The sequence below is a fragment of the Amphiura filiformis genome, chromosome 8 (genome assembly GCF_039555335.1).
Source record: "Amphiura filiformis chromosome 8, Afil_fr2py, whole genome shotgun sequence".
Taxonomy (NCBI): domain Eukaryota; kingdom Metazoa; phylum Echinodermata; class Ophiuroidea; order Amphilepidida; family Amphiuridae; genus Amphiura; species Amphiura filiformis.
Window position 1 is genome coordinate 42,756,562 of NC_092635.1, and position 22,699 is coordinate 42,779,260.

At 36.6% G+C, this 22,699-nt stretch overlaps 1 long non-coding RNA gene across 2 annotated transcripts; it reads right to left on the bottom strand.

Moving 5' to 3' along the window:
• Positions 1–405: 405 nt before the first annotated feature.
• On the bottom strand, positions 406–18,218 carry LOC140158269 (uncharacterized). 2 transcript variants are annotated; one of them, XR_011859750.1, is made up of 5 exons: positions 18,092–18,218; positions 10,900–11,002; positions 4,923–5,007; positions 3,292–3,414; positions 406–464 (listed from the first exon to the last, which is right to left on the bottom strand). It is a non-coding gene; the product is annotated as an uncharacterized lncRNA (long non-coding RNA). The 2 variants fall into 2 exon arrangements; XR_011859751.1 differs by lacking the exon at positions 18,092–18,218 and adding an exon at positions 11,941–12,062.
• Positions 18,219–22,699: the final 4,481 nt, after the last annotated feature.

The following is a 22,699-nucleotide window of genomic DNA, read 5'->3' on the forward strand; positions in this document are numbered from 1 at the left end:
GGGAAAATACAAATTCAAAAATTCATAACTTTTAACCTTTATTACAATACTACATTTGTCTCAAAGTACCCTAAACACTGATTTATTGTACAAGGTATACCCTTTTTTTTCAAATGTCCTTGTTTTAGATACCCTATTCACGATACTTGTGCCTGATCATGAAAAAAGACCCTTTTTACTTGAATCTTTGGCCACGCATGATACCCCTGGTCAATGACCAGTGGCCCCCCTGGGGTTCTCTATAGACTATTTTAGTCTCAATTCCATGAGACTATTAAAACCAAACTACCAAGCAGCCCTATATGAATATTCTTAAGGAACGCTTCTTTCTTCCGGTATAAGGTAGGCTAGAAAGTGGATGTCATCAAGCGCCCATCACCTCTATGGAATTCTCCTCTTTGAGACAAACAGCTGCACCTCTTGTGTTCGACGCATTGTGATTTTGGTATGGCGAATATGATCACCTGTGATAAAATGAAGATTTATGGAAATTAAAATTAATAAAATAACAGCTCAGTGGTTAGCCCATCTTTCTTGGAATCATCAGGCTTTCAGTTCACGTCTATCACATAACACAATACATAATATAGGTTTTTTACTCTTGTTACTCTCATTAAGAGTTTAAGTAATGTTGTTTGTTTAAACTTGCATTTAATTAACAAAATTAAGTTCTTGATTTGAGATTAATGACTAGATATGATTTTTATTGTAGTTCAAATGACAAATATCAATGTAAATGCTTTTTTTTCCTATACGATACAACCCCGAAGGTGGAGTGCATTGTGATGGAAAAAAAATAATGTGCAAGGGCATCAGTATTTTGACTGCTCAGTGCCAGAAGTAGGTAAGCGCAATAGCTGCCCTGTGAACATTTTGGCAGTTTACACACAGTACATTGTACTCATACTTCACATGGCAGCTATTGCACTTACCCACTTCTGGCACTGAGCAGTCAATTTGGCATTTGAACATCAACAAACTTGTTTCAAACAAGCCCCATACTAAATAGGGACAGGTACATGTAGCAATCAGTAACTATTGATGTGACGGGTCACATATTCTTTATATTTTAAAAAAAGGTGAGGAATGGCATCCTGGGCAAGTTTGGCAAGAAATGGTGAGGTACTAAATTCCAGCACATTTTGTCTGGAATACAAGTAAAGCACCCAATTAACACATTGTTATCATGTTGACTCAATTGGTCATAACCTTCCTGGGCTGTCTGGCAGGAATTACTGTAATAAAAAGTAAAATTGTTAATGACCAGTCAAGATTAATAGGAAAATATTCACGGGAAAATTTTCTGGACACGTGATACCCATGGGCGCAGACATATTAGCATTATGGAATGTGACCCAGAGCACAGCGGGTGGTCTTCCAATGTATTTGAATAGGAAGAACTTCTCCTTGGATGCAAAATAAGTTACTTGTCGGAAGTTTATAATATTATAACAAGAGTTTCCGTAGATAAATATTTTTTTCCGTAGGTAAATATTTTTGAAATTACGTTTTGATGATATTGTGAAGAAATCAATAATTTTGCAATGCTCGCATTTCTATCGAAACTGCGGCCAAAACTAATTTTTCAATTCAAAATAACTAAGACTTGAATAGCGAGGTCACCGCCAGGGGTCAGAGATCAGGCTCAAGGTTACACTTACATTGATACGCATTGGTCACGTGTCCAATTTTCCTGTGAAAATTTACCTATTAATCTTGACTGATGACCAATTGAGTCAACATGAAAACAAAGGTGTTAATTGGGTGCTACTTATGGGTGCACACCACCAAATAGATTTCCTATTCATTTATGTGTTAAAAGGTATGGAGGAATTGATCGTTTTCTCATTGTTAACCCTCCTGGTTCATTCAAAACACCATTTTACCTAATGTTTATGATATCTTCTACAATATAACCAACAAAAATTGGGTAGGTAAGCAGCTCAATGGTTCTTACAATAAAAACGCTGATTTTTTTTTACCAGCCATTTACCTTGGTGGTGTGATTTGGTGGTGTGGAATCTGCAGGGTTAAAATTTTTTCTTAAAACCCCATTTTACATGATCTGCAACCTTTCTCAACATATCTTGACCATTAAAAGTGAATTATTCAAGTTTAAAGCCATATTATAACATTTTCAAACAAATAGATTAGCATTTCTTTGCCATAAAATGTTAGCTTTTACCGTCAGATATATCCCCTCTAATTTTTGAGCCGAACAACTACGGTAAAGCAAAGAAAATTGAATTTACTACCAGCGCACATATAAGCCTAGATACGTACCACTCCTTCGGTTGTGTTGTGAGTACGACCCTTTGTTGTGTATATCACCGTCCCGCATACGCCGTGTAATGCATTGTGTGTGTTATGAATTAGGGGTTCATTCATAGGATTGAGGGCATGATCGCTGTTTATGCCCTAAACAGCGATCATGCCCTCAATCCTATGAATGAACCCCGTTCATACATACCCAACATTCTTAGCAATTCAATACAGATGAAAATAATAAGGGTTTACAAGTTTAAATAACATTTCCATACCGTTTTCCTTCATAAATTGGAAGAAAATGAGTAGGCCTACTTGCAGGCAGCAGCTCGGCTCATGAGGTCAACGGCCGGGAGTCAACGCGTGATACGGCGTCATCTTTTTAGCGCTTATGTGAGATGGGCGCGGTGACATGCTTGGCGTGTACGCAAACACTAGCAAATCGTGGATCGTGTTAATTGGGTTCCAACGCTGCGTGGCGCAGCTTGTTTATGCCCTGCGTACTGGTCATAAACGGTATTTATGACCAGCAAAAAAGAGCGCAAATCCAATCAGAAACGTCGTTATATCGTGAGTATGTATGAACATTGTGTATGCGTTCATCTAATAATTCCATCGTAATAATAAAGCGCCGGTTCCGGCGTTTTATTAAAATCTCGGATTTTGACAAAACTACAGCACCTAGAGTCTTGATTTTTGCAGGGTATATTGGTTTAATAAAGTACAATTTAATCGTGTAAAAAAGGAATTTTAAAAATTCAGTGAGGGAGTCTTCCTCAGCAAATGTTATAATATGGCTTTAAGTATTGATGCCGACTCAAATTAATGCAGCATGTGTATTGCTAACCATGTGCTATCTACTGAAGATAGTAACATGATAATCAGGCAGGGCCTAATTTGTTGCTTCTCAGCCTTTCAGATGTTTTTAATTGAGTCACAGAACACATGTTAAAGTTGAAACAAAGATTAATATAGCCATACCTATTGTCAAGTAGGCAAAGTGATAGTTCAGTGAGTTGGACTTACCCATGAAACACAGCATCCCTTTTTAAAGGCTTTTCTTGTTTGCGGCGGTTTTCTTGTAAATAGTCAAAGGGATTTTTTCTGTAACTTCATCATGATGCCAGATGGTCACATACATGGTCATATCTGAACAAAAACAAAATTGAAATCAGACAGATTACTGCAGCTGCATTAATTAAACCAAACTCGGTCATGTCTCAGAGTCAGTAACTAGCACCTGGCCAGGCTACTTGACAAAACCCCAATTTTTCAGGTTAGGCTTATAGGCCTTAATTAATATCTTGTGCAAGAAGAATGGTCTAGACTAGCTGATAAATAATTACATGTACTTGAGCATGGTAAGAATACTTTTTCAGGTAAGCTTAAAGTTTAATGTCGATTTCCTTCAAATTTTAAATTTGAAGGAAATCTTTAACTTTCAAAATTCATTCTGAAGCCATTTTTGAGCATATTTCCAAATCCTCATATCTAGCCCCCCCCCCACCCCCATGTAATGCAAATTAGCAAAAACTTACACCAAAACAGACAAATCTGGTTATATACTATTCCACAATTTGTATTTTATCTTGCTCAGTGATCTACATGTACATGTAAATATAGTGCATCCCCACACAGTGTTTCTAGAGTGTCTGTCATACATGTCAAATACTATTAGTTATACCCTGTTTGTTCATGCAATACGAATGCGGCCTCGTGTGATACGACCTCAAAACCAGTGATATTTTTCGTATTGCATTTGAACAGACAGGGGGTAACAAATTTATCATTCAGTATACATTTAACACAAATAAACACAAATAAATACATTAAATAAATACATTAAATAAATACATTAAATAAATACATAAATAAATAAATAAATAAATAATTATTAATTAATTAATTAATTAATTAATTAATTTATTTATTTATTAATTTATTTATAAATTAATAAATTAATTAATTAATTAATTAATTAATTAATTAAATAAATAATACCACAATCATAAAGTGATCAAGTTATAGGCCTACTCCAAACTCTTCAATGCATGCTTTACAGTTTTCTGTCATGCAACTACCGCCAGGCCATGTAATACAGTGCGCTAGTGCCAACGTGTGGCCTTTACACTTAGCACCGACGTGAGGTAGCACGTAATTGCCGTCTCTACCGCATACTGCGATCAGCACAATACAACGCGAGTATGCAGGCCCGTTAATTACGGTACTGATTAAGAGCTGAATAATACGGCTATATATTGTACGGTAATTTATGAACGCTGAACAATACGAAATTATATTATTTGGCTATTAACCAATGAAATGTTGTTATTCATGTCTACTGAATGATAAAGGGTCATACATGATCTGTAGCCTTTCTCAACATATCTCGACCATTAAAAGTGAAATTATTCAAGTTTAAGTATTGATGCCGAGTTGCCGACTAGAATTAATGCAGCATGTGTATTGCTAACCATGTGCTATCTACTGAAGATAGCAACATTAAGATAATTATGATAATCAGGCAGGGCCTAATTTTTTGTTTCTCAACCTTTCAGATATTTTTAATTGAGTCACAGAACAAGTTGAAACAAACATTAATATAACCATACCTATTGTTAAGTAGGCAAAGCAATAGTTCAGTGAGTTGGACTTACCCATGAAACACATCATCCCCTTTTAATGGCTTTTCTTGTTTGCGGTAGGTTTCTTGATGGCAGATGGTCACATACATGGTCATATCTGAACAAAAATAAAATTGAAAGCAGACAGATTACTGCAACTGCATTAAACCAAACTCAGTCATGTCTCCGAGTCAGTAACTAGCACCTAGCCTACTCCACAAAACCCCAATTTTTCAGTTTAGGCTTATAGGCCTTAATTAATATCTTGTACAAGAGGAATGGTCTTGACTAGCTGATTAATAATTACATGTACTTTAGCATGGTAAGAAGACTTTTTCAGGTAAGCTTAAAGCCTTAATGTACGATTTCCTTCAAATTTTAAATTTGTTATTATGCACTTAAAATGCTAAAATAATGCTAATAATAATTATCGGGAAAGGTTTCTGTCCATTTGAGCTAAAGTGAAATAAACCCTGCTAGGTTATTATGGCCGTTTAACATGCAGTTATATAGGAGGACATAATGTCACAATTCTTGAATTATGACATTATGTCGAACTTTGCTCTGATGACCTACAATTACAAACACAACAAATTTGGCTGATTCCATTTAGGTGCAAGTTGGGACATGTGTAAACATGACAAATATGCCAAAAAATCAGGTGTTCCACTATTCCACTATGACAATTTGTATTTTATCTTGCTCAGTGATCTAAATATAGCACATTGCCAGACAGTGTTTTAGAGTGTCTGTCGTACGTGTCAAATACAGGGTACACACTAGGGTGGGCCAAAAAACACTTTTTTTCTCGAATCGACTTGGAACTCTCGGAGAATTTTACTGGGGTACATGCTAGTATTGTGCTGAAATATCAGTAATATTGGAGCATGTTTCGCCCAGGCAGTAGATTTTCACAAAATCACTACTTTTTTGCTATATTTTACTGTATAACTCTATATAGAAATCAGTAGAAACAATCTGGGAAAAGTAGGCATTCAGATGCCACCCTAACCAATATTAAACATTTTGGATAGTTTGTTTGGACCCTCTAGAACATCACCAAATAGCAAGCCGTCTCCAATTGGTTACCATTATTTTTGCTAAAGACAAGCATGTAAGTCAAATATTAATGATATTTGAGTTGCTATATTAAGGGTTTGTTTAGCATTATGGAGAATTTCCCCAGTTCTACTCAGTCAAATTTCACAAATGCGGTATTGTTGCACAGATATGAACTGCAGCATTGCCAAAAATAAATGCTATATGATTTTCGGTTATCCATGTTTTGACCAGAGGTCAAAAGGTCACACAGCCTTGAAAATTCCTACATATCAGGGTCACATGACCCTTTAACCCCATGTCATGTCAGAGCTGCACTAAATTCGTATCTCATGTATTGTTTGTACTTTTGCAGTTCATATCTACCCAACAAGATCAAGATTGTGAAATTTGACTCAGTAGAACTGGGGAAATGCTCCATAATGCTACCCCTACCCCTTAATTTAGCAACTCAAATATCATCAATATTTAACTAAATACAGGTCTCTAGCAAAAAATAATGGTAACCAATTGGAGACTGCTTGCTATTTGGTGATGTTCTGGAGGGTCTAAACAAACTACCCAAATTGTTTAATATTGGCTATGATGTCATCTCAATGCCTAATTTTCCCAGGTTGTTTCTACTGATTTCTCTATATAGAGTTATACAGTAAGAAATGGCAAATAAGTAGGGATTTTTTGAAAATCTACTGCCTGGGCGAAACATGCTCCGATCTTACTGATATTTTAGCACAATAGTAGTATGTACCCTAGTAAAATTCTCCGAGAGTTCCAAGTCGATCCGAGAAAAAAGGTGTTTTTCGGCCCACCCTAGTACACACGGCCAAATAGAGTTCCTATTCATGTATGTATTAAAAGATATGGAGGAACTGATCGTTTTCTCATTGTTAAACCTCCCTGCTTCATTCAAAACACCATGTTACCTAATGTTTATGATATGTTCTTCCATATAACCAACAAATATTGGGTAGGTAAGCAGCAGCTGCAAGCTTGATTTTTCACAGTGACATGTTGAAAACTATGTACATCCTGTCAATCTTACAGCACACTGATTATATGTAGTGACTTCATCTGGTGAAGATCTCGAGAACAAAAAACGTGCCTCAAATTTCATAATTGTAACAAATGTAATCTTTTTATGCTTAGATATTGAGAAAACCATCCACAAAGTACAGCTATCACAAAGATAGGCACGTGAGCCTTAATTCTTTTGAGATCAATCTCGGTGTGGTTCTTACAATAAAAACACTGATTTTTTTTTACCAGCCATTTACCTTCATGGTGTGATTTGGTGGTGTGGAATCTTATATTCCAGACAAGGGTATGGATGTGCTGGATGTACCTTGCCTTTCCTGCCAAACTTGTCCAGGATCTGAGCAAGACTTAATCTGAGCCATTCCTCGCCTTTTTTCAAGGTAGTGAAATGATGCCACTTGCACCCACATCTCATATGCACAGTTTGTCCCTTACATACCCTGTGTCTTGAATATCTATATAGCCCACCAACCATGTGCTTAATAGGCTAGGAAATATTTCCAATATCTCATACCCTAGTTTGTATGCCTTTATCTAATCTTGCCCAACATGACAACTTACTATTAGCACTTAACCTAGCCAAGAGTCTATCCAGCGTAGGAATTGTTTTGCCTTTTTTAGAAACATGTTTGTAATTGGCTTATAGCCATCACATGCTGACAATACACATAACTGATTTGGTTAATCAAAACTAGCAGGTCGAGGTCAGGCCTCATCACAAAAGGCCTCATCATTCTGTATAGAAAACTGTGTAGCATGTTATTTACTTCAGATAAAGTTCAATATAACTACATTGCACAAAACTAAGTCTATTATCTATAGTTAATTGAATGTTTATTAACGCTTGTAATAACCCATGTGTATAAACCTGTATAATATTGACAAAGACAAATATCCCTGACACCTGACCCTAACAAAAGCTAGCAATGAGTTAATAAAATTCCTTTTAAAGGAATTTTATTGGGTCTAATGTGAGCTTGGTTGTGATGTGGTGAATTTCATGGCCTTCGTACTGGGTATTATCTAGTTTTGCAAAGCGGGGGGCACCGCATTACTGTAGTTCTCGCTGGTGGTCGGATGATTGAGGGGATAGACTTTTCCAGGCACGGATTGGGCCATATATAAAGAAAGTTTTGCTACTTTGCAGCGCAAATAAAAACCTAAATGCAAAATGAGATCCTGTAGGTGGCTCCCTTTTGTGTCATCGACCCTATATCTTCATGGCAGAAATCGCCATGGTAGGTTGAATCCACAGCCACGATTGGCCATTTGGTTCAGACCTTTGAAGCTCTTTGAGACGAATAATTAGTCGAGGGACATGACTTAGGCTACTCACAATAGCCGGGTAATCGATCTTGGTTGTGCGTGAATAAGCTTGTATACCCCATTGAGGTCAATGGTCATCGACTTTTATACTGCCTAGTAGTGAGTGCAGCTGTACTACACGTTGTAGTCCATACAGGACCAACGCAATATAAAATTAGAGTTTTGGTCCGATTTTGAGTTCAAAGCGCGCCAATTTTCAAAGCGCATTCTAGCGACCATCATATCTGTTCAACACATATTTTCAAGTGTATGAGACCACATCTGGTTTCTTGAGAAAAATTCATTTACGGGAGATATTCATCATTTTCTAACCCGGTATCCAAAGATTTTCGTCTGATATCAAAATCGTGCATAGCAATTCACGTATCGATCACGCGTGTATTCATTTTAATGTCTCTGCTGCACCAAATAATTATTAGCCAGGCGGTGTCGGTGTGTCCCGAGGTGGCTTAAAAACTAAATGCAAAATGAGCTTTTTAAAAAATATTGTTTTCCAGAGTCAAGACGCAGGTATCATTATTAAGCCTCATATCACTTATTTATTGTCGAATAAGTGCAGAGTAGGTTAGAACTTAGATGTGAATATTAAATGTTAGATCAAAGTACATGTACTATACACTTGATCCGTGAACTTGTCTTTTTTAAAGACAAATTCTTGTATGCTACCTTGTCTTTTACCTTTTCTCGCCTAGCCTCGCCAAATATGAGCACTTTCTTGTCTTTGTGGGTTTCTAGTGTGTTTGGTCTATACTGGGTCTGTAAGCTGTAGCCAGTACAGTATTTACTTGTGGTGATGTTGCATTTTCAAAGAGGGGGCATTTATTAGGTCTTTTTCACAACAGTAAAAATAGGTAGGCTTAAAAATCACACCAAAATGACTAACTATATTTGGACTTCTGGTTCACATGTTTCGGTTGAAACAAATGATGGGGCATTGATGGGGGGGCAAAAATAGTGTAAATACGGTCTATAATATGTTCAATATCTAGTTGGAGCAAACATCACTTTTGTGCAGGTGGTGCCCGTGGAATGGAGGGGCTCAATAATGTTAAAATTGTAGTGGACTTATTATACTGCAATAAGGCCAAAAAAAAAAAAAAAATAGGTTGTTTGTTTGTCCTCCACTGCCCGCTCCTCAGATCAAGGCCTGACCAATTTTTTTTATAAATTTTTTTTTATAAAAATAAGTAAAATTCAACTTCAGATTTGGAGTATCTCTGGACCTAGCTAGAGCTAAATACTAAGATCTTTCATGGTTGAAAGTAAAAAAAAGCCCCCAAAAACATGTTGTGTCTTCAATATGCAAAGTTATAGCTTGTGTTCATGTCATAGTCTATTATTTTTAGTGACTTCAAAATACATTGGATATGAAATCATTAAAAGACTATGTCATGAACACAAATTATAACTGCATATTAAATACACAAAATGTTTTTTTTTTAAAGTCACCATTATGAATGTGGCATTTATTTTAAGCTCTGAGCTAGGTGCAGGAATACGCCAAATCCGAAAAAAAAAAAATTTAAAAAAAATTTAAAAAAATCCGCCCGCCCGCACGTCCTCTTTCAAAGCTGTGGAGGACAAACAAACAGTTATTTTTTTTGGGCCTAACAATTGATTTATGTTAATATCGCTAAATACCGGATAATCTGGCTCACTATAAACACGCACATAGAGTAGTGAAGTAAAAATAGTCCTATAGTAAAATAATAAGCTAAGCACAATTTTGATTTCATCATCATCATCAGCCGTATTCAGCCCATTGCAGGCCCGGTCCCTGCACTCCGTGCATCCGCGGGTATTCATGCTCGTCGAAAATTTCGTGAAATAAGGGATGTTTTCAGATGAAGAAACGCGATTCGCGAAACACACAAAAAAGGTGTGCTTTTTCAAACCACTTGTTCGCGAAATTGAAAAAAAGGGTATTTTCGTCGAGAAGCCTATACGCGTTTTTGCCAGAAAAGGGCATATTAGAAATATCGTTCAGTATTTTAGCGAAAATAGGGTATTTTCGAAGGGCAAATAATTCGCGAAATCGCTAAAAAAAGGGTGTTTTTCCCTAAAACTTGCGAAATGAGATGCAAAAGGGGTGTTTTAAAGTTCACCGACAAGCATGAATACCCAGCGGATGCACGGAGTGCAGGGACCCGAGACTGCAGGGCTAAAGCCTCCCAAGTTGGCACCAAAGTTTCCTGTCATTTGACTTTCTGTCTGCCTTGGTATCATTGCCCAAATCAATATAAAATTCAAATAACATGGTGAATTTTTTAACATGGTGAAGTACATGATTTAGGCCTATAATTATGTCAACAAAAATTATAGTTGATTGTACGAACAACATAACTCCTTTTTCTTTCATGGCAAGTTTCTTTGAGATGCGAATCAGAAATTGATAATATAAATCTTAATGACTTTTAGTCTTAATGACCAATTGTCCCCTATTTGGGACAATGGTCGAGGTCCAATGACCTTTAACCTTTTCCCATCGCTCCAACATGATATGGAATCTACATTAGTATCAGGGAGCACAGAGATTGCCCGGGGAGAGATTGCCCCAACTGCAATACTGGCTTGCTTTTCAATTTCTTACCTCTGGAAACCTCGAAGTCTGTAACTTAATGTTACTTGTGATATACTGCCATTTCGGAAAAAAGCTCTCTATATACTTTCCTTCTACATTAAGGTTCTTCTAGCTGTAAAATCAAAAAATACAAATTAACAAAGAATATTTAAATGAAGAATTAAATTTTACACTCCTGTGTAATAAAATAAAAGATCTATTCCTATTACTTGGCAATTAAAGCAATGTTCAACAGTTTTAGTCACAGGTTTTAAGAGATGCATATGATCCTAGTCCCAATTCTGCTACGAAAAAGGAAATATGTTACTCCTGCTGACCCCTATAAGGCCTATATACATGTACTGGAAGTTGACAAGGACTTACAAGCATGTCCACTAATTCAACGTGTTCCCGGCGTAAAGTTACGCTAACAATGATAAAAATTCCACAAATATTTTCGCTACTCCTACAGCGTGTCCACACCTAGCCTACTCCTAGCACTACGCCGATCCACCAAGCATTCACTTCTGGTCGGTGTAAACATCGACTACCACTTCCAGTACGTGTTTCTGTGACCTTTTTCAACCACGCAATATGTAATGTCTTAGTTCCGACCAACAAAAGGTGAAACTTACACGGGTGTCAGGAGTAGCAGTGTTTACATTGCAACTTACACCTGGCGGAGGGTACACCCAGCTTGCTACTCCTCACTTTTGTCAGGAGTAAATCGTCGATGTCTGCGCCTGGCGGAACTTACGCTGACCATCGTTCACACTGCCACTACTCCTGGCAACGCCTACCGCTACTCCGGCCAAGTTCCGCCGGGCGTCGTCGGACAATGTAAACACAAGTAATAATCATCCTTTTCAGCCTATTTACAAGTTGACCTCAAATGACCTTTGACCTTGAATACCACCATTACATGCAAGCTCTCATATTGAGATTTGGCTCAAGTTTGGTTGCTTTTGGATGTAAACTATTCATTAGATACATGTACCAGATTTTTTATTTTCTAGCCTACAAGTTGAATTGTCAGAGCTAAACCAGATGAATTCTCGTGTCTTTACTCACATAACTGGGTATTAATCAAATCAAAAAGGGCAGTGGTTCAGCTCTTCTTCTTCTGTAGTGCAAAATGGGGCAATTTCTTTCTAGCCATGTTATAGAAAACTGGTGAAACTTTGATGACAACATGGTGTTGTTTTTTTCTGAAAATTGTCCTTGCTATCCGCAGCCCGTAGCCAAATGTCTAAGGCGCGCACCACCAACTTGCTATTATGTAAATTGTGTAAAAATCGAATTTTGACAAATAAAATGGGGGGCTAACTCATCATATTTTACAATATTGCTATAACAAGTTTAGCCTACTTTTATACAAGTGACTAACTTTGGAATTTAGAGTGCTCAAACCCATTACATAAATATATATATATTTTTTATGAATATCTAACTTTACTGAGTGCATTTTTAATTAATTAATTTTTTAATCTTCCAAAATTTGAGAGCTTTAAATAATTAGCAAAAAAAATATTTGTCTTTTTAATTGTCACTGTGCGTGTCAACTTACATTAAAGGAGGATTTTGTGATCCTAGCATCCTCTTTTTATGACATTTTCAATAGATATCTCTGAAAAAGCTTATTCCCAAAATTTCAGTTGATTCCAATTTTATGCGTTTGCGAGTTTATATGCATGATTTAGTGTATTACACTGCACTGCTCCATAGGCCACTGTTGTAATTTCGTTCTGGTACATACCAGTTCGAAGGAAATTCAAATTTGGTGATATTTTTGCTAAACAAATTAATCTGCAAGAAATTTTTGGTACATAAGGGGCTGTGCAATCCCGGTGTACAATAATTATGAGGCCGGGGGTAACATTTCAAATGGCTCGCCAAAATCGCTTGCCCCTCTCTCGGCCTGCCAAAACTTGGTTGCCCCCTCCCTCTCAGCCTGCCAAAAAATCTTTGCCCCCCCTTTAAATGGTCTATACATGTTGCGAGCGTAGCGAGCATGATGGTCATTTTCACGGTAAAGGGTGTAACTTTTGATTTTTAGGGTCAAAATTTCAAACCACTTAAATATGTTTGTTTACTGAAATCATGCATAGAAGCAACTTAAATTCAAGTAAAATAATGTTTCAAGGCTTAAACCTTTTGATTTCTAATAAAAAATTTGACATTTGCATAACATTTTGGTTAAAATCTAAGAAAAAATGTATTTTACATAACCTCAGAAAATTTTGACATGAAAGCTGGAATACATGTGAAATTCCATTCCAAAGTAAGTCAACAGATAAGTTAAATTTTATACCATGTTTTGCTATGTTTGTAATTGCAGTTTTGAAAATTTTTAACATCAAGTGTCATTTACAATGGAAATTTCCAAACCTTAAACATATTTTTTAAGTTTTAATTGGGTTCCTAAAATAATTTGAATGTCTAACTTCATGTACAAATACTACTTGATGAAAGGAACCTCCCAGCCAAGTTTCACAGAAATTGGAGTTATTTTTTAGAATTGGCAATTCAAGCGATTTGTGTTTCGGAGGCTTCAGTTAACAACACAGGTGATCATAAAAGTAAAATATTTAGCTAACTACTACAAGTTGACATAAAAAATAGGTAAAAATATCACAATTACCAATTTTCATGCTTTGCTTCTAAGTATTGAATTTCAGTTGTGACAAAATTAAATTATCACAGCAAGTCATTTTTTTTTGTTTTGGAGGCTTCATGTTAACAATTGTTAAACATTGCAGAAGTAGTTTTTTGAAAACAACAGTGTTGGGATCATCTAAGCTGTTATTTTCTTGTGTGTATTGAATCAATGATTCTATCACGGCAGATATTGTAGATTTATCACACATTAATTTTTTTCACCCATTTGTTAAGTATGGTGTTTTTTTCTTTTTATGCCTCCGAAACAGTCTTTTTAAGTTATCAGTATATTTTTCAAACATTAACCATAATGTCAATTTTTTTTTAAATTTATGACATTCTGCACATATCAAGTAATAATTACAATGCAGATATCAGTATGAAACACACCAATTTAGATGCATAGATGATAATTAAGTTTACTGTTGTTTGGAGGCTTCATTTGTTTGGAGGCTTCAATTGTTAACGGAAAGTTTGTATTGGGTCCCATTTTCAAGCGGTGATATATATCTCCACGATTTAAAAACATGTGACTTGAGGATCTACTTTGCTACATTTTGATAAATAGATTTGATGAGCTCTTTTATTTATATTTGCACAAGCTTGCTGAACAGTTTGTTTCGGAGGCTTCAAAAAAGTTAACGGAAAAACGGCTCTTTGAAGTCAAGATTTTATAAAAATTTTAAAAGCTTGCAAATCGGCTAATTTTTGTTACCCATTTCAAGTTAAGATAACAACTGTTATAAATCAAGAAGAAGCGAAGAAATAACCAAGAATTATGAACCAAAGCTACACCCACAAAGTTTGTTAACAATTGTTAACGGAAAATGAAGCCTCCAAACGACAAATATCGAAGTCCGGTTCTCAAAAATACAGGGCCGTTCACAATTAAATCTAATGTGGCAGTGTTTACTGAACATATGACTGTACTTTCAGGATAAGAAAAATTATCCATGAACTAACTGAAGAAAACACAGGGTTTTACAAAAATGTTACAGTTTTTTATAGTTTTTCAAAATGGCAATATTAAACTTGTGTACATTTAAGCCTGCTAAAACTGAACGCAGTAACTCCCAAAGCTGATTATGACACGGTTTCAGATTTGAAGCAGGTTTGACTGCCAAAAATGGCAAAATATAAAGTTTCCAAAAATATTGTTTTAAATATGTTTTCTAGACTGAAATTTTGTGCAGAATTCATTTCTGAAGTCAGAAATGCACAATCTGTCATTGTTTTCCTGATATGAGCATTACAGTAGAGGCATATGCTTTTGACGGAAATACAAATATGAGATCCATAAGTGACAACATCATCACAACATATTTGAACTCTATTAGCACACTTATAAAGGCTCTGCAAGGCTCACATCATGTTGTAGTGCAAGTCTGACATCTGATTGGTGCACACACATTGAATATAGGTCACATGATTGCGCAATATTACAGGTACTAATTGCTCAAAAATGGGGTGGCGAGTCAATTTGTTAAAAAAATTAGAACTAAAAAAATATGCATTTTAGCACAAGTTTGGTACTATATCCCTGTAGTACTGTATCATGGGAATAACTGATTAGTTTTTAAACATGTCGCCTCATATTTTTTTTTTTACGATGTTTCGAAATGCCAAATTTTACGTAATTTACAGATGTCACAAATTGTTAAAAAAATTAGAAAAGAAAATTGAGAAGGAATGGAAAGATATTAATGTTATACCCAAGTAGGAACTTATACTGTGCATAACTGATTAGTTTTTCAAGCCTATAGCTCTTGTAGTTTTCTTGTAATCCCGATTTTTATAAATGGCGGAATTTTTACACACATCAAAATTTTAAGGGGTAGGGGAAACATTTTTTTTTTTTGCAAGTTTTTCCCTTAGTTAAAATGAACAAAGTTAGGTATCAAATGAAAGCCCATGCAATACTGCATAGACTGGTAGGTCAACCATCACTGTAGCACCTTCCTATCAAGAGTTATGATTTTTCAAATAAATTTTTTTGCAGAAAACAGCTTATTTTGGCATGTCAATTGTCACGAGGCATGTCATATTTGAATGATTCTGGCACACAAATGATTAAGTCAATCACAAAACAAATACTTGAATCCATCAAATAGTACCCTCAGCTGATATGTTAACATTTTAAAGGGCCATATCTATGTATATTGTAGACTCTATGAGTATACAAAGTTGGCATGTGAAAATTTTGTCACCCAAAAGTGCATTTTTCGGGCAAAATCGCCACAAATCAACATTTTGTAGCAAAACGATGTACGATGCGTGTTTTGACAAAAAATCATGTTCTACAAACAATTTTACCCTAGAAAAGACACCTTAGAAATTAAACATAGCTATTTTCACTCTGGAGTGAATTTTTACACACTTTGGCAGTGAAACCTGCTTCAAAGCTGAGACCATGTCTTATGCTACCCAAGGTAGCTGCTAACTAGATGACTTATGTGGCCAAAAATTATGGAATTCTGTGGCTTTATTAGAACACTACGGATTAAAATGTTAAAAATCCAAAGTTACACCCTTTACCGTGAAAATGACCATATTTAAGCGTTTCCGTACAGTTTCCCTACGCCTTTTTAGAGCGTTTTATTTAAAAGGCGCCCCAAGAACGCGTGCCAAAAATCTCTTGCCCCCTCTCAGCTTTGCCAAAAATTGCTTCCCCCCCTTTCGACTCACCAAAAATTTCTTGCCTCCCCCAATTTTACCCTCCCCAGGGCTCATAATTATTGCACAGCCCCAAACATGTAGCCAAAGGTGCAGTGAGTGGTATAAAAATCACAACTTTTTTTGAGAATAGTGGGTGGATGAGGCTGTGGATCACAAAATGCCCTTTTAATGCGCGTTCTCTGCACGCCATAAATGTATCAAGTAGGCTGTAGGCACAGCACCTGTCACGAATTGTGCTTAATTGCGTGTTGTGTAAATGCGCATACTTTGGTGAATTTTACACTTCGCACACATAATGTTAATCGCACAGAGCGTACATGCACACATCAAGGGTGGTTTCTCAGCGCGCTTACAGCCCACTGTAACGACATCACTATCAGACGGATCACGGACGTGACATGAACAGTGTTGAACATGATGCACATTAGACTAGTACCGTACTCAAAACCCCACTCTAGGCCAGGCCTACATACAGTATGCATACGCACAAGGCAAGCTTGAGTCAGCAAACTTTGTTTATGCATGATTGATATAATATATTTCCAATTATCTCCCTAAGGTGAAAAGTAGTCCCTATAATATTTTTGCAGTGAACCTTTGACGAGCACATATTTTAACCGTAGGCCTACATGGCGATGGCGTAATTACTGCATTGAAATGCACTTGCCCTGTTTGCTGCTGAGCTATGAGGCAATCTGCTGTTGCAGAGTGGAAATTTATGAATGAACTTTGCACCGTACACGCTTTTGGCTCTGACTCTGCAACATCATGGTTGGTAGTACGTGCTCGTCAAATGTTTACTGCAAAATAGGCCTATTATATACTAGGTCTAGAGAACATGACATTTGTGATGCTCGGGCCTATTAGCCTTCATGTGCTTTACAGATTATTCCAATTGAATGAACACAGCCTGACATAGGCATAGCGTGACAAATTTGTGCGTACACTGCGCGATATACGCCATCATGTACGACTGTTCATGCCTAACGCGGACCCATCCATGCCAATGCACTCATGATTGGTTGGTATTGTATGGTAATGTTGGTATCCATTGTGCGCTCGACTGCTCGTGTTGTAGTTTGAAATACGCGATATAGGATCGCAGTTGGATTGTGTACAGCTGTTGAAAGCTGCATTCATTCAATAGAGGCTGTCAGCGTGACGTCATACTCATATGCCGCCATATTGTGTTGTGGGTACATGCTGCGATGGTCCTTCGATCTCCATGCGTGATGATGCATGATAACAGTTTCATGGCAAGCTGCGCCCTGCGCGTAGTGTCCGGCACGCATGAACACGCGCGTATCATTTGTACCCACAAGATGGCGAAAGGCTGACGGCCTTAATTCCCAATGACCAATAACATGAACAAGTGGAATAATTTGAGATATGCTTTTAAATCTCAACTCCCTCAAACAAATAGCTTAGCCTTAATTGCCAACTGCATCGCGACGACGGCACTAGTTTTCTGCCGCTTGCCACTGCGGCAAGCGGCAGGCGTTCAACCATTGACAAGCCTTGATTGTGTCCGTTTGTTTGCAATGCGCGTCCGCCACGCCTCTCAGCGGCAAGCGGCAGGGTAGTATGAAACCAGCTTTAGCGTGGTTAAGTTGTGTGCACATAATTTTATGCGGCACATTGATGCCCGCATAAAAGTATGTACACGCACCATGTAACGCTCTGACGCGGAACACGCTAAACTTCAAAGCTAGTGCCAGTGTCTCGAGGTAGATAGACTATGACGCATGCATGCCGGTGAAACTAAAACCATGAATTTATGAAAACAATTATAAGTAAAGCCATACTGTACACACTGGTGCAGTTCATGTGCAGTGTGTGTTGCTGTTATTTGTTTTTTAAAGCTAAAATATACAAGGTGTATACTTACTTTGCTTAAATCAAATCTATACATGGTTACAGATTTGAAGTCGCCATGTCCGTACATACACATGTACATGCATGATGTATCCTGGAGATATTTATGCCACTGAGCAGCGACTTCTGAGGTGTGTAGAGATCAGTACTTCTGATTCAGAACGTGACGTCGAACGGATCTATCCAAATAACATGGCGGGTGCGGGTTGACTATTGTATACGTTCTTAATTGATTGAGGATTTCGCTGTTTAATTTGAAATGAATTCTAGATGCTTTTACAGCCATTGCATATGTTTAAAATTCTACAAAAATGTTTACAAAAATAAATTTTATAAATGATTGAAAAAAAAAAAAATGTTTATGCAAAAACATAAAAATTAGGCCCCATGAAAATATTACGGCAGTACGGGAATTTCGAAATCATCAATTTGGCGACACAAAATATCGGGAGTTATTGATAACAACATCATCCCAAAGACAGACAAATAAAACCTTTTATAATCAAATTTGATTTTTTGTGACATTTTTACACACAATTAGTATTTACAGTCGCTCAAGTTAATATATTGTATCGTAGTTTCTCAATAATAAAGGCCACTTTTAATGATATCATCGAATTTCATATGAATGCCCTAAGTCGCCGTCTATACTTTGAACGTAAATAGTATTTAATACGCATTTTCTAATAAAACATTCTTTCTTCCTAATTTCTTGTAAAAAACCTTACAAATACAAGATAAAATCTGCGAAGATAATGACATTAGTTGGCAGAAGTAACATGAATGAAAAATAATAGAGATTACGTGAGATACACGGAAGTGAAAATTAGGGCATATGCCTTAACTGCTAGTCAACTTACAAATCGCGAGTTAAGGCATTTTTGAATGCCCTAACTCGCTATTTATAATAATAATAATAATAATAATAACACTAATAATAACACGAATAATAATAATATCAAATAATAATAATAATAATTATTATAATAACGAGAATAATTAAAAATAAATAATCACCAAAACGACATAATTTTACAAATGAATAAGACTAACCTATTCGGACTCTCCAGGCACAGGAACTAACAAAGTAAGAGTATAAAACCGGCTGCAGATTTTAAATGATCAAAACAATTAGAGAATTACTGATATTCCTGAATGTTATTTTGTATCATTGCATCAGTAAATATTTTACTCACGAATCTTTTCTATGATTCCTTTCAGACAACAGATCCACACTACTAAACTTATATGAAATCATATTAAAGGCTTGAATACTCAAAACGGATCTTTCATGGACATACGAGGCCGGTTTCAAAAAGTGTTTTTGAAATCACCCAGAAGTGAAAGAGCTATATCGATGAAATTGTGTCAGTGCAATCACTGGTCCTTGGGTACATTATGGTCCAAAAATGGTCTCATAAGTATGATTACTTTCTTTACAGATGGCGCTAGATGCTCGTTTAGCTTTTCTTTGACATTAATGCATTGGTACCGCATGAACGTTGTAGTGCGGGGCAATATAGTCAAAATTGTATTCATCTATTGCTATGAGCTGCTATGGTAGCGATTAACTACGTCACTTCGCCAGCGTATAAAGGTAACCAAATGGTGCATAAAATAATAACCACAAGATAGTAAACCTGCACGCCAATTGATGAGTTGAGAAGACATAATTTGATTAAAGCAAAAGCTTACCTTGCCCGCCATTATTCAATATATGTACCTGTATCCTGTACTAATGTACACATTTTCGACAATAACAAAATGTTCTATACACAACGAAGTCATAATTGACTGAACTTTGAACCTCAGTTGATTGCGGTGTCTACACAGAGGAGAGAGAAAACAGAGAGCGTACCACCAGTCAAAGGTCCCGTGTATTGTATACGGTGACTGGTTCTCGCATATTCACGACGGCCGATTGTTCGATCGTGCCGTGTCAAACAATCACGCCAGCGCTGCGTGCCTTCGCGTATACGCGATAGAGCGTTGCGTGCTTTCGCGATTACGCGATAGACCATGAAAATACGCGGTAATTGCGTAGCAGTCTCGCCTGTCGCATTTCATGGAACAATAGATCCTTATTATCGGATGATGCGGATGATGCGGAGACTTTGATTGGTGGTACGGGCTCTGTTTTCTCTCTCCTCTGTGGGTGTCTACGTTTAAATTGAAGTAGTGATAAATAATCATTTCAAGATATTTTGGATATTGTAATACCGTATTACAATACCGTAAAGATGCGGCCTAATGGCGCTATGGGCTCCCTTGACGAGTAGAATTTTAGGCGCAACCTATAAGTGCCCTGCCGTAAAATTCCCACCAATCAATTTGAATTACTGAAGTAATGCTCACTCCAGTTGTGAAAGATGTAGCTGAAGATATAATACAGGGGGAGTATGGGTTTCAAAATGATTAACTCTGAGTGACTCTGACCAATTATAATTTAAAAACCTATACTCCTGTGGAAGGTATTTCCAAATTCTTCCATAGGGATAGTGTGGATTTCAACTGGAAAAACCTATTGCCAAGTTATCAAAAAAGGGGATCTCACACAATGTGGTATTAAATTGCCTAGGGATTATGTTGACTTCTGTCCCAACAAAAGTATTTGGAAGAGATATTTATATTTATAGTTCGAATTAGAGATGGTCAGATGGGGTAAACAACAAGTTGTGATCGAGAGACGAACAGGCTGGATTTGGAAGTGGAAGAAGTGCACTAGATCAGGTTTTTGTTTTGCCGAATATAATTGAGCAAGTTGTAGAATGGCAGTCAACTTTATTATGTTACGTTTGTGGACTTCGAAAAAGCATTTGACTGCATGCATCGAGAAAGCATGTGGAGAATTATGGCTAGTTAAGGAATTCCATGAGATATAATCAGAATGGTCCAGATCTTGTATGAAGATAGCGAGCGCGTAGTGTGATGTGTCCTGAGTAATTTAATTTGATCATTTAACTTTGTTCACAATTTAAAGCTATTTCATGAGAAATGCAAACCACCTTTCAAGTAATCATGCAAGAGTGTGTGTGTTATGACATGTTTTAGGGGAACAATTGGTTACAATATTCGATTCATTCAAGATTTATTAATGTCACGGGAAATCCCCACATTTACCAGAATGTTCACTGCATTGCACAAGATGAAAATCCATTAGCTATTTAGGGTTTTTGTTAGTATATAAAGAAAAGGAATATATGTATCTTCAAAATAGAAGTACCTGTGAGCCAGTTATTTTGCATAGCCAAATAATGGGCTATTTATACAGCAATAATGAAGGAGATTTTGAGCACATGAAAGTGTTCGTCCTCCCCAAGGGAATAATATCCTTCTGTCGACTTGCTGGAGTCTGGTTTATAAAGGTCTGGTCAATAAAGTGGATCAGTGCAGAAAAAAAAGCATATTTCCTGGAGAAAATGATTGACTGGTTAAAGCAGCGCCATTTTGGAAATTGTCATCTGTGCGAGGATTTTATACGCAAAGGATATATAAATTTAAGTCTACAGTAGACTTCCGCTGAACAGTGATCTTCGCAGGACAAGTTTGAATTAGGAATATACATCAGTTGTCCGGAATATTGAGTGCAACAGAACTTTGTAATCTGCAAGAAGAAGACTGTCGGATAAGTAATAAGCGTTAGAGTGATTTATAAAGTGAATACATATAGTACATTATATGTTTATGTTGCAGAATCATTGTAAATCATATTATACTTTTCATTAAAGATTCAGATTTTGTTAACTTAATCAAACAGTGTATTATTGTTCTGCATTCGTGTGATTTTGCCCTTGAGTCATTAATCCGCACGCCTCAGCATGCTTTATAAGCTTTTACAGGAATTCTCTGACCACTTACTGTGGCCCAAGACCCACCATAAATCAATTATCAAAAGTCACCCATATCACGCAAACACATCTACTCCTTCCCCCTGGTACAAATGCGCGAAGTGCGAGAAAGGTTTGCCATATTGAAGCTAAAATGGTAATATATGGTGCAAAAATAGAACAAATTCAAAATAGAAAAACGTGTGGAAGAAATCACTTTCTTCATCCCTGTTCTACCAAATCACACCACTATACGCATTTATATCAAGAAATTGTGCTCACAAGCTCGGACGGACGTTGGACGGACTGACTGCCAACGGAAGAATGACGGACAATCAGGAAACGTAATAATGAAACAGTTTGATTGATACAGTCCTAGTCATGGACCAAAGGGGAGGGTGAACTTATTCTGTCGCCAAAAGGTGCTGAATTCACAATACTTCAAGAAAAAATTTCCAACCCCTGCATGTTAAAATGAAATCTACGTCACTGTCCGAAACCATTGACTTTAAAATCAATTATCCATTGTAAGTCCATACTGAACATAGTTGTCCAGTTTCGTCTTATGAACTCTATAATATTAATAATGACTTGCAATCCGTGGCATATATATTATGACATCATAACGATAAAATTCCTGCGGATCTATCTATATTTATTCCTGATCATTATTTTTCAAAACCAGAAAAGTATATACATGTAGGTAAATGCCAGCAAAGGACCGTACCAAATTCACTGACCCATATAACTCTATAATAATGACTCATCATGCGTAGTAATTATAAGTATAGTAT